Here is a 14,073-nt window from a genome sequence, read left to right on the forward strand (position 1 = left end):
TCGTTTGCACTGGAATGGTTTGGTTCTCAATGGAAATATTTTGTTTCCCGTGTGGGCTATCTATGAGCTGTCTTAAAAAAAATCCATGCAGGTTACCCTTTTATACTCCCTCTGTTTTTAAATATGAGTCTTTTTAGAGATTTCAACAAGAGACTACATACGGAGCAAAATGAGTGAATCTACACTCCAAAATATATGTCTATATACATCCATATGTTGTAGTTCATTTGAAACCACTAAAAAGACTTATACTCCCTCCGTCCGAAAAAGCTTGTTCCTCAAATGGATGTATCTAGACCAAGTTAGTGCTAGATACATCCATTCGAAGGACAAGTTTGGGACAAGTTTTTTGGGACGGAGGGAGTACTTGCGTTTAATCTGTTTTCCCCCTCTTTTAGTGTTAGTTTTTTTTCTTCCTGTGCGCCTATGTAAGCTGATGTGTGTGAACTGGACCCATGTGTGCGCGCGTGTGTGGATGCATGTGTTGGTGTGCGACTCCATTTGCGTGTATATGTGTCTGGATGAGTGTAGGCGATGCCATCGACATGAGATGCATTTTATATTTGTTGTGTCAGATGATTAATCTCCGACGTTGTAATTTTTTTGCTTGAATACTGAGTGCAAATTGTTAAAGCTTAATTAACATGTGTTAATTATGGAGGGAATCTCCCCTTGTACCTACCGGAGGCAGTTGCAAGGCAACTGTCGCGTCGGTTCCTCCTGAACGGATGCCTCTTCAATGCATTTGTCTGTATAAATACTTACAATCATCTAATGTAAGAACAACTATTCACTTTTACTTCTGTCTCCTGTCTCTCTTGTTTTACATTAACACGTTATCAGCACGCTCCCAAGAGCGATTTGGCCGAGGGAAAAACCAACGGGAAGCGGCGGGAGGCGGCGTTCTCAACACTCTCTTACTATCTGAGAGACCTGTCCATGCCATTATCGCAGAGAGGAATTGAATAATGTCGAACACCCCGTGGTGTTTCTAACGCACCGGGCGGCACAAACAGCAGCGGCGGCACCCTTCCTGACAGCGACGATGGTGAAGAACGGCGCGGCCGGCTCACACCTCCTGCATGCGGTGCTTTTCCTTCCGGCGCATGGCACCGCGACGCTGGACAACAGCCATCATGTTGTTCACCGCAAGAGACAGGAAATCAACGATTGATTGGCCACAATTATCAATCAAGGAAGGTAAGAGATAGAGAACTGCAACGGATTGATCCTTGTTAAAGCTATATCTCTAGTGGCCAGCAATCGGGACAATGTTCGCAACCTTCCATCGACAAGACATCAACGGAGGAAAAGACTAACTGAAAACACACTCTCGATCAATGGATTGAAAATACAAAAAAGAACTGTAGCGTGTTGGTAGTCTTCTTCAATTCGTGATGTTCTTATCTCTTAACGGATCAACGCAGTCCATTCCGAACGGCCTACTGCCGGCAAGATGCACATATGCCCTCTCCGTCCGCACCGGATGCAGACTGCGCGAGCGCGACTGGCCGTGACGGTAACGGCTCCCCAGCGGATGACGCGGCCCCTGGCCGTTCCTCCACAGCAACACCCACTGAATCTGACGCAGCGCCTGTGGCCATGGCCTCACCTGCAGAGGGCATGATAGCGGCCTCCGGCCGGCGCCGCTTGAAGCGTGCGCGCTGCGGTGGCTCCTCCCTCCGCCTCGAGCGGTGACAGCCCGCGAGGTGGCGGCCATGGCGCAGCCTTCCCGACTGTTGTTGCGGGTCCCCTTTCCCAGCGTGGCACTTGCGCCTGTGGTACCCTACGGAAGCAGTGGACCTCTAGCCGGCGAGCCTATCTCCAATGGCTACGGTGGCGTAGAAAAGAATTCCTCAAAGCGCAGGTTTACTCCCACAGGACGGTGAATAGGAGATTTTAAAAATTCGTTAAACTCTGATGAATTTGACGAATGTCAGATTGAAGAAATAGAAACACAAGGTAACTAATTCATCACAGAAGCGTAACACATGCATACAAGATACATGTATATGTGAAGAACATGAATCATACAAGCAAGATGAACGGAAGAAATGAAAGACAACATGATGAAAGTCTTCAGTTCAAATTCGTCAGAAGGTAGATCACAAATTCTTCAGCAGCGGAACAAAGTAAAGATAAGAATGAGGAATTTGAAACTAGGTAGGCTTGTTGAAGACACAACGATTTGGTAGACCAGTTCCAGTTGTTGTATCAACTGTACGTCTGGTTGAGGCGGCTGAGATAAACTCAGAGGACACACAGTCCTCACCGTATTACTCTTGAACTAAGGTCACTTAGACCTCACTCAATCACTCGTGGTAAGTCTTCAAGGTAGACTTCCAAAACCTTCACAAACTTGTTCACCAGCACACCACGATGACTCTTGGGTGCTCAGAACATGATGCCTAACCGTCTGAAAAAATGACAGTCTTCAAAGATAATAGGTGTCGGATCACACAGATCAATCTCTTTAGTGATGCTCAATCACTTTGGCTCTGGTTGGGTTTTCCCCACTTAGGATTCTCTCAAAGCCGTGAGAGGATGGGTTGCTCTCAAATGACAAGTGTCAAGTTCTCTCCGAGCAGCCAACCGACAAGTGGTTGGGGGTGATGGGGGGGGGGGCTATTTATAGCCAGGGGCAACCCGACATGAATCGTCATAAATGCCCTTCTCAGGCATGACCATTGTCAGTATAAGGATCCACTGGACAGCTGGCCCACTGCACAGCAACGGTCGGAAAATTGAACTCTCAATTTCGTTGGGGCACTCAATTTCCTCACGATAGGCATACCACATTGGCGAAATCCTAACTCCTCAGCCTGACCAAATTCGTCAACGACCAGATAACTTCGTCACCGTCGCTAGCAAATTCGCCAGCTATTCCTGAGATTTCCAAAGGCCTCACTTGAAGCGTCTTGTGTATGCATAGGTTTGAGCATCACTTTGAAAATGTGAACTATGATCACCTAGACCCCCTTTAACAGTACGATGTTTCCCGTGACTCAAAATAAAAAGAAAGAAACTACGAAAACGAAAGTCTTCAAGCCTCAAAGTCTTCACATCAATTTCTTCAAAGGTCGTACCAATTTCATCACCAAGTTCTTCACTTGAAGAAATACATTTTTATGGGTCGTCTTCCATGGGTTAAACCAAATCTTCAGGGACTATAACTCCTGTGTACACTCACAAACACATTAGTCCCTCAACCTATTTGTCTTCAATACTCCAAAACCACTAAGGAGGAACTTGATGCACTTACAATCTCTCCCTTTTTGGTGATTGATGACAAAGTGATTAGGTTTTCAATGGAAGTAAATAATGGAAGTGTAAGTACAGAGTATGAAGAAATTGGTTATAAGATATCGAGGAACTCCCCTTGAAGATGTGCATATGAAGAATTTGCTTTGGATTGCAAATGCACATGGCATGTTGAAATTGTGGATATCTCCCCTATATCTTGGAATCTAATCATGCACAATCATAAGATATTAAAGAATTTGAATGCATGATAAAAATTGGTGTCTGACAAAATTGTGCATGCATGAGTAGATATATCAAGGATCAGAGCATCACTACAATATCTAAGCTCCCTCGATTGTGAGCGTTGGGAGCGCTCCGGGGCTGGTAGAGTCAAAGTGACCATGTCTCTTACTGTTTTTAGGAGAACCATTTAGTTTTTTATAGGATAACCACGGTTTCTTACTAGGTGGAGTAACTATTGTTTTTTTCACACAGTACAATCAAAGTCGCTCACATACATGAACATACACTCACCCGTATAAGTGCATTGTCCGGTCATTATTTTTTGACCTAGATGGGCCCCTCAAACACCCGAGCTGACCGGCACCCCTCATATCCAGCCCAAATATGTGGCAGATATGGGGGCGCCAGAGAGCGTCCGGGCACGCCCGCGATGTCGGATCCGACAACCCGAACCCACCCCAAATTGCATCAAATCCACCCCTCAAGCTGCCTGATCCATTTGCTCTCTCCTCTCTTTTTCCTCCTCCGCGCCGTCAGGACAACAGCTCCGCCGCCGCGTGCGCTCTGCAGCCGTTCATGGCCTTTATGTCGGTAATGGAAGAACTGTCCCAAAGGTTTGCAGGGAATGTATCAAGGTCACACAAGAGAGGCCACCATCATACTAGAAGCGGTGGCATCACATGACTTATGCGTTTGGCACTTAAAATAAATTTTATGTAAATACTATCTATGCAAACTTGCAGCATTTGTTATTTACGTGCGGCATTGTCTTGTATGATCGACGTGCATGTATTTGTATGGATTTGAGAGTCCGGATTTGAGATATGTGGATGCGGGGACGGAAATATGAGGGGCCGTCCGGATGCGCCAGCGGGCATGCCAAGGCGCGTCCGCGGACGTATAGGCGGTCGGATTTGCTAAGTCTGGCCGTAGATGCTCTTATGAGCACTTCTGAGAGACTGAACCGGCACATCTTCTTGAGATCGATAAAGTCGCCACAGACGCCTTCATAGTCGACGGTAACATCTCCTACCACTGAACGCACATTGCCGAAAGGCCTGAAATAAATCCAGGAAAATGCGAGCACCAATGTCAAGCCTGGGACTTGAACTCTGGTCGGCAGGGTATAACAATGTCCTTCTAACCATCAAATAGTAGGTATTGTTTATTGTTTGGGTCAAACATCTAACTACGTGTGTCCAACACTTGAAGGGTTAAGTGTCACTTACTCCTTGGACTAAAACCACGACATTTATTTTAGACCAGAGGGACTACTTTTTTGCGAGAAAAAAATGGTTACATGTCGCTCATGTACATTTGGTACGAGGGAAATTAATGATGCGGCCAACTATATCCACACCTATCAAAGTGATATACCATCGCACATTCGCATAGTCACCGCTAGCTTGACCCATCACCGCCTCCTCTATGTCACATGGCTGCATGGATGCCGTCAATCCACCACCCCGCCGCATGCCCCGCCCATCTCTCCATATTTCTCCCCTTCTCTCATAGCAGCACGCCCAGCCATCACCGCCTCCTCCGCACCACATGATTGCACAGGCACCCAGCCCATCACCTGATACTCCGCGTCATATGGTTGCATGGGCGACGCCGGTCCATCACTGCCTCCTCCGCATGACACGGTTGCACGGGCACCTGACCTATACCGCCTCCTCCATACCACAAGGTTGCACAGGCTTTGCATATCCACCACCACGCCACACGCCCTACCAATCGCTCCATCTTTCTCCCCATCTTTTGTGAGGTAATTAACGTCCAACAATGACGACGCTCAGGTCCTATAGGAACAGGCAACAAGGTAGGCCGACGCGGCTAGCAACGGCGCCCGCAGCAACTACTGCCGTATTCAAGGCTTAGTCGCCTTCATCAACACGCCATGGTCCACAAGGTCTGCAGTACAACTCCTGATGCCTCCTTCCTCTCCCTCTGTCATCCTTTCTTTGGTAGCCTGATTCAAATTCAATCTCGCTTGCTTCGGGGCTAAACAAGTAGCAGATTATACCGGGATTTTATCTCACCATGTAAGCTTTCAATTTGAAAGCCTCATGTTTCACTGCTTGAGTACCATGTTCGTGCTTGTGGATTAACAACCTCATGCAGTTTATACATGACATGCTTTATGCTCCTTGTGTTCCACAATGCAGTGCACATTAGTTTTTTCAACGGTCAAAGATGTCCATGTTTGACCAAGTTTCTAAAATAAACTATCAATATCTGAAGTACTAAATAAATAAACTACAAAATTTCATGTGGATGTTTTTTTAAAACTTGGTCAAACATTGATATGCTTGACTTTTCAAAGCAAAGTATGTACTATATTTTAGAATGGAGGGAGCATTAGTTAGCATATGATTTCATGCCTAAGGAGCACGACCTCTAACTGAACTTAATTAGTACTAAAACAATAAGACAAAATGATAACTAGGTTTTTCTGTCAAGATAGTTTGGTTAATTGTCACTGGGTCGCTTATGTAAATAGCTCATCAGGCCTTATTAAGCATCGATAATGTTACATTCAAATGAAACCTAAGATCAATCACTTGTACTATTACCTCTTGATCCTTTCATTTTCGTCCCTTCCTCAGAGGCCGCTATAAACATGTTTCATTTCCTTACCTGTCGTTAGTAGTCAGTGCAAAGCATTACTTTTATTTCAAATATGTTCTTTCTATTTTGACTCTTACTACACATCTAAATGATCAATATTGAAAACAGAAGCCATATACTTTGGTGCGCTGCTGTAACTTCCAAGTATTTCTCACTTTCACTACCCTTTTTTCATAATTGCAGACCATTATTGCTGGTGTTTTGTATTATTTGTATGTGACCAAGGTAAGTTATGAAATATTGGTTGGTCAAATCATAGATCTGTATGATTGTTCTAGATGAATACTACAATTAGAAGCCTCAGTTATGCATATCATTTTGAATTAGTTTTGCAGATGAATACTATCATGTCCATCTATTACTATGGTTTAACCCTGCAGGTCCGGGACATGTGTGACGCTAACCACTACTTTGGATATGTTTTTGGTAGTGCTGCTAACATTCAGTTTTTGTGAAGAACAATAGTTGTAAAAAAACTGAGTAATATCCTACCAAGTAAATGATGATGTGTCTTAGCATCTGGACATATGCTGCAATGCAATAAAGGGTGTTCTTACCCCAAAATTATGGAAGCCAAAACACAGAAGGCCCATGAAATGAACAACAACCCCCGACCCGCAAATAGAGCAGCAAGGAATCGATTTGTGAATTAACAATCAAACAAATAAATGGTAGAAAAGTAGAACGGCGCAACAAGGCACGCATATGCCTCTAGTGCATATGAAATGTGGCAAAAGAGTCAGGCCACCAACAGTTATTTAAGTTACAACTCATCAAAGAGCGAATCAAATAAAGTCCAAGAATTGTAATTTAGAAAAAATAGCCCATATATCGACCCGCTTGAATACTAACTCAGACTTCTCCCCCTTTGCCATCAAATGACCAAAAGGAGATGAAACAAAGAACTAACACCCTTGAAGAATATCATCATGAAGACGTCAGAGGAGCGCCAACGTTGTTGTCGGGGTCGTGTTGAGCAGAGGGGCCTACTGCAGTGTCTTCAACATCTTCATTTTCGTCAGTCAATCGCGATGGAGACACTGAGCTTGGGATGAGAGGAGGAACTTGAACCTTCTTGAACTTCTTCTTGGGCGGATTTTCCCAATCAAAGTTCATCTAGAAGTCCATTGCAGCAAGTTCGTCATCTGTCTTCAGGTGTGAAAGATGGCCCATGTTCTGTCAAATATCTTGTGGGCGTAGTAGTGGTTCTTGCGAACATCATTATGCGCCACTGTCATGTTGGTATGAACTGCTGCGAGTTGACGCTTAACCCAATCATGATTTCCGTCAATTTTCTGGTGCAGGATGATGAGGATTTAATGGTTAGTCATGACACATGGTGCTTCTGGTTGTGGAGATGGCCTTGACGCCTTCGCAGCAGTGTCCTGGCTTGCAGTTTCATCACCAATTGACACTACTAGGAAAAACCTTATAGGTGGAGGCTTATCAGTAGCGCGGCTCTGTGGAACGTGCCACTTCCACTTTATAGTAGTGTGGGACTTACACAAGCGCTACTGCTATCTCTTTAGTAGTAGCACGACCAAGCTGAAAGATGCTACTGCTATGTGATCCCCCTTAGCCACCAGGCTATGTATAGTAGCAGCGGAGCCCACTGGAAGTGCGCTATTGCTAAAAAGTTAGCAGTAGCGTGTGTTGCTAACCCACCACTCCAACTAAAGTTGTACTGTGCCACATGGTGGGCCCCACTTAGCAGCAACGCGGCATGCAAGCCCGCACTACTACTAAAGTTTTAGCAGTAGCGTCGTTTTCTGGCCCACGCTGCAGCTAAGGCTCAGCAACCACCTTTTTCACCCCCCTCCTCTCCCCCTCCACTTTGCCCTTCTTCCCCTCCTCTCTCCCTCACTTTGTGATGCGGAGCATCCTACAGTCATCCCCATGGACACTACTTCGACTACTCAAGCTCCAAATGGACCCATGAAAAGAGCTCGAGCACGTGCTATTCATTCCGAGGTTAACTCTCTCCTTGTTGAACTTCCCTTTGACCCACTTGAGACATGGCTACTACCTCAAATGGAGATGCTTTGTGTGCTTAGGTACCAGGAAAGTAACCAAGGAGAAGTTACGGTGCAATATGAACATCAAGAGCATGTAGACGATCTTCCCAGCTAGAAGGACCGAAACAACCGCCCAACTACCACCCGGGCGGAACAACCGGCCGACTACCGCCCAACAACCGGGCCACCTTCTGTAATCGAGCGGTGCAAGGCCGGTGCTGCACCGGCTGTACCCATTTCTGCCAAAAGACCGAAACTACCACCCGTTGACCGGAACAACCGCTGACCCTTCGGTGTGCACCTCCAGAACCAGCGCCAGGACTCCCAGCGGTACTACCGCCCCCACCTGACCGGTACTACCGCTCCGCATTAGCTCCCAGCGGTACTACCAGCCACATGACCGGTACTACCGGCCTGCCTGCGCGCAGTGAAAGGGGTTTTCACCCCATGTATCCTCTCCCTCTTACCCCTTAATGGCTTAGCACTATATATACTTGTCTCCTAGCTTCGTATTAGAGTTAGCATTGTGATAGCTCATACTTTGAGATAGAGCCTTGCTCATCCATCCGGATCTACTCCATCACAAGGGACCGACACCTCTTCGGAGAAGATCTTCTTGGATTCAAGACCTCCACTCGGAGAAGACCATCTTCAAGACCTCCTCATGGAGAAGAACCGGTTACCCTTTGTATCATCCCTTGTTGGATTCAGATCTTGTACCCCTTTTGTGTTTTGAGGATCTAGCACATGTGTGACTATCTTCTTGTCGGTTGAGTGTTTTCTCTTGTGTTTCCCTCGTTTCCCCTCTCGCGTTCTTCGTGTTCTTGGTAGGATTCCCCTCCAAACGAGAAAGATCGGGCTTTAGGGTTCTACCCTACATCATCTTGGTATCATGAGCCACGTTGATCATGTTTTTGGAGCCCCTACCTCGTGTTTTCTAGCTTGATTTTGTTGTGTTCTTTCCCAATTTAGAAAATCCCCACAAAAAATAGCCCCAATATTTTTTTGTGATTTGTTGGTGTGATGAAGTTTTGTTGGATTTGATCCATGGATTTCCTGTGTAGCAGGTAGATCTAGCTTCCCGACAAGTTTCCCCACCTTCCATCCACTAAATCCATCCAATTTTGCCTCCGAAATCATCCGTTTCCGCCCCAAAATTGCTTCATATCCGATCATATTGGATCATACCATTGGAATACCATACATATAGCATACTTGGGATAGAAGTCGTTGCATTTTTTCTTAGTAGGTTGTGCACAAGTTTCGTATCCGCCTATTGTGCAATCGTGCTAGCGTCTCTCTAGTGGTGTGCAACAAGAGCATTTTCGTGGTTTCCACATTTTGGCTCATTCCGTGGTTGCACGACCCCACTTATCTTTTTACGTGTGTGTTTCCGTGTACCACATCTTGCTATTGCTCTACTTGTTGCATTTGCAAATTGGTGTATCTTTTCCAACATTATTGAAGCTCACTTACAATTGCATCCAATTTTGTGCCACCATCCTAACCGAGCTCCACCATAAGCTTTTACTTGTGTAGGTGTGAGAACCAACAAGAATTGGTACCAATTGTGTTGTTTCCTTGTTACACATTTGAGTGATCATTGATCCATCTTCAACATAGGTCAAGGTACATTTGGTATAAGTTCTTCTCTTTCTCCCACTCACATATTTGCTTGGAATGATGGATAGGCCAAGTTCTTCTACCAACCCGCTCTTCATCGAGCAAGACGAGGACATGTCATCCTATGTCACCAAGAGCCACCTCTTCGGTACACAATGAGCTTTGCATCAAGAGCAACAAGAAATGAGCGACCGCATCGATAACCTCGCCACTGACTTGTGACTCTCCGAGCAACGAACAAGAGACTACTTCGATAACAAGCTCGACTCTCACAAACAAGTGAACGATGCAAGAATGGATGAGATTCGTGCCTTGTTGGTGAACCGCCATTCTTCCACTTCTTCATCCTCAAGATGGAGCCGTTCGAGTCGACACACCGACGACACCTTCTCCGGCTCAAGTACACCGGCATCAAACACTCTACGTCAAGCCGCGCATCAAGACCGTCAAGCATCTCATAATCCTCTACACGACAATCATCCACAAGAGCAAGTCGATGAGCAAGCACATCGTCATCGTCAACACCAAGCTCCTCTTGCACAACCTCAAAAACGACAACGTCAACGTCACCAAGAGGAAGAGCGAGCGCGACAATATCAAGATGAACAAGACACCGAGGCTCAACGTCTTCAACAACAACAATGTGAAGCACAAGCTCTTGAGGCGCAATGTGCCCTTCAAGAATCAGGTCGAGCCATTGCCAACCGCAACCGAGATAGGCGCAATCTAGAGGAAGCACTTCGAGAATAAATTCAAGAGCAAAACTACCAACCAAGAGTGCATTCTCAAGTCCCTCAACCGCCTCCACAAGCTCGACAAACGCCTCCACAACCTCAAGTTCATTAAGAGCAAGACGACTATGGAGATCCCCGACACCAAGGGCATCATGAGATTGATAATCCTCCACGTCAAGGGTGTCATCATCACCGTTGACCCCAACATAATGAAGAGTAATGCTACGGCAAGCTAAAGTTCACCATGCCCAAGTTCAATGGAAGCAATGATCCCGAAGAGTACCTATCATGGGCATTGAAGGTCGACAAAATATTTCGTTTGCACAACTATGAGGAAGAGAAGAAGATCGCTATGGCATCACTTGAGTTCCAAGACTATGTGCTCATATGGTGGGAACAAGTCCTTGAGCGCCGAGAAGCAAGAGGTGAACCACCAATCACCACTTGGGCTCAAATGAAATATGTCATGTGAGCACGTTTTGTGCCCACCTACTACAACCACGATCTCTTCAAGAAGCTCCAACTACTCAAGCAAGGAACAAAGAGTGTTGAAGAATACTACAAGGAAATGGAGATAGCCATGATAAGAGCCAATGTCACGGAAGATGATGAGCAAACTATGGCCCGTTTCTTGAATGGCCTCAATCATCCCATCAAGAAGATTGCCGACTTCCAACCCTACTCCAACCACATTGAGCTCGTGCATCAAGCTACCAAAGCGGAACATCAAGTGCAAGATGACTTCAAGTACGCCAAGTACTCATCCAAGAGCTACGACTTCTCCAACAACCAAGCTTCAACGACTCCACCTTCTACCTCAACCAAGCCATCTACAAGCAACGACGACAAGTCAAGTTACAAGAAAGCCTCGACAACCTCAAGTCGTCCTCCTACTACAAGCAACTTCAAGCCGCACACTTCATCATCTACTCCAACCGATGAGGTGTCAAGACAAGCTCCTTCAAGTGTTTCACTTGCGGCGGCTAAGGCCACAAGTCCTTTAAGTGTACCAACAAGCGCACCATGATCCTCAACGACGATAGAACCTATGACTCCATGAGTGAAGAGGAAATGGAAGCCCTTGAGCAAATGGCCATGCACCGGCGCGTGAATGAAGATGAAGATGATCAAGTCTTTTGTGATGAGGATTCGAGCCCCGCTCTCGTTGTCTCCAAAGTCTTGACTCTTCAACATCAACAAGACGAAGACCAAAGATGCCACATCTTCCACACAAAGGCCGGCATCAATGGAAGGTCCGTCAAGGTCATCATCGATGGAGGAAGTTGTCACTACTTGGCAAGTGAAGAACTATGCTCCAAGCTCCAATTGGTCAAGCCGAAGCACCCGCACCCCTACAAGGTTAAATGGCTAAGCGATTCCGGCACTATACGAGTTGAGCATACGGTCCAAGTCTCCTTCAAAATTGGAGCATATGAAGAAACTTTGGAGTGTGATGTCGCCCCGATGTCCGTTTGCCACCTCCTTCTTGGTCGACCATGGCAATTTGACCTCGGCGTCACCCACAACGGGCGTACCAATCACTATAGCTTCAAGATGAAAGGAAAGGAATATGTGCTATGACTTATGTATCCTAGTCAAGTGATCGCCGACAAGCAAGCCACCCATCATGGAGAAAAGAGTGAGAGAGTGATCCACCCAAAAGAGAGTGAGAGACACAAGCAAAAACCGAGTGCCTCCACGATGAGCGACAAGAAAAACTTAGTCCTATTTGCCACGAAAAGTGAGATGAGAGAAGTGTGTGAGAACCCATCTAGTGCTATGCACTATGTCCTTGTGTGCAAGGACGAGGCACCAAAAACTAACGCTTCTCACGATCTACCTTTAGTGTTGTCTTCTCTTTTGCAGGAATTCCAAGATGTTTTCCCCGATGAGCTACCTCCAGGTCTACCTCCACTACGAGGTATTGAGCACCAAATCGACCTCATCCCTAGAGGACCTCTTCCTAACAAGGCTCCCTACTGCGTCAACCCCGAGGAAACTAAGGAGGTCCAACGGCAAGTGCAACAACTAATCGACGACGGTCAAGTACGTGAAAGTTTGAGCCCTTGTGCCGTTCCGGTCATACTTGTTCCAAAGAAAGTTGGTACTTATAGAATGGTTTCTGATTGCCGTCCCGTTAATGCTATCACCGTTCGATATCGTTATCCTATTCCATGCTTAGATGATATGCTTGATGAGCTTAGCGGAGCCACCATTCTCTCTAAGATAGATCTTAAGAGTGGCTACTATAAAATACGCATCCAAGAAGGTGATGAATGGAAAACCGCATTTAGGACCAAATTTGGCTTATATGAATGGCTAGTTATGCCAATGGGCTTATCCGAAGCACCAGGTACTTTCATGCGAGTCATGCACTTTGTTCTTCGTCCCTATATTGGTGTATTTGTTGTGGTCTATTTTGATGATATTCTTATCTTTAGCAAATCCCTTAAAGAGCATGTCACTCATCCTAGAACCGTGTTGAAAACCCTTAGGAAAGAGCGCCTTTATGCTAATGTGGAAAAATGCCTTTTTGGTGTTGATAAGCTTGTTTTCTTGGGTTTTGTGGTGTCTTCTAAGGGTGTTCATGTAGATGAATCTAAGATCAATGCTATTAAAACTTGGCCCCAACCAACCAACTTGCAACAAGTGCGTAGTTTTCTTGGTTTAGCCGGTTTCTATCATCGCTTTATGAAGGATTTTAGCACCATTGCTTCTCCTTTACATTCTTTGAGTAAGAAAAATGCGCCATTTGTTTGGGGACCATCCCAAGATACCGCATTTAATGAGCTTAAGAATTTGCTTACTCATCCTCCCGTGCTTGCTTTACCCAAATTTGACAAACCCTTTGAGATTCATTGTGATGCTAGATGTACCAGCATAGGAGGTGTGTTAACGCAAGAGAAGCGCCGCATAGCATATTTTAGTGAAAAACTTTCCAGAGCGCAACTCAATTACCCCATCCATGACAAATAGCTATATGCTTTAGTGCGAGTTTTGCGTGAATGGGAACATTATCTTCGCCCTCATGAATTTATCATTCATACCGATCATGAAATGCTTAAGTACTTAAAAGGACAAACTAAGTTGAACAAGCGTCATGCAAAATGGAGTGAATTCATAGAGTCTTTTCCTTATGTCATCAAGTACATTAAGGGTAAGGAAAACGTAGTGGCGGATGCCCTTTCCCGCATATGGACGCTTGTCACTAAACTTGAGTTAATGTTATTGGCTTTGAGAACATAAAGGACTTGTATGCGAATGATCCTACCTTTGCTACTCCTTATGCTAAGTGTTTGTCGCATACATCTAGGAACGATATTACATCAAGGATGATTATCTTATGAGAGCTAACAAACTTTGCATTCCTGAGTCTTCTCTTCTTTGCTACTTTTGCAACAGGCTCATGGAGGCGGACTCATGGGACACTTTGGACGCGACAAGATTTTTGCCACGCTCTCCAAGAACTATTTTTGGCCCAAGATGTTCCGCGATGTCTCACGCTTCACCAACCGATGCTCTACATGTCGCAAAGCTAAGTCAAAAGCTCAATCCCATGGTCTTTACATGCCCCTTCCTATTCC

This window comes from Triticum dicoccoides, chromosome 3B (genome assembly GCF_002162155.2).
Source record: "Triticum dicoccoides isolate Atlit2015 ecotype Zavitan chromosome 3B, WEW_v2.0, whole genome shotgun sequence".
NCBI classification, from domain to species: domain Eukaryota; kingdom Viridiplantae; phylum Streptophyta; class Magnoliopsida; order Poales; family Poaceae; genus Triticum; species Triticum dicoccoides.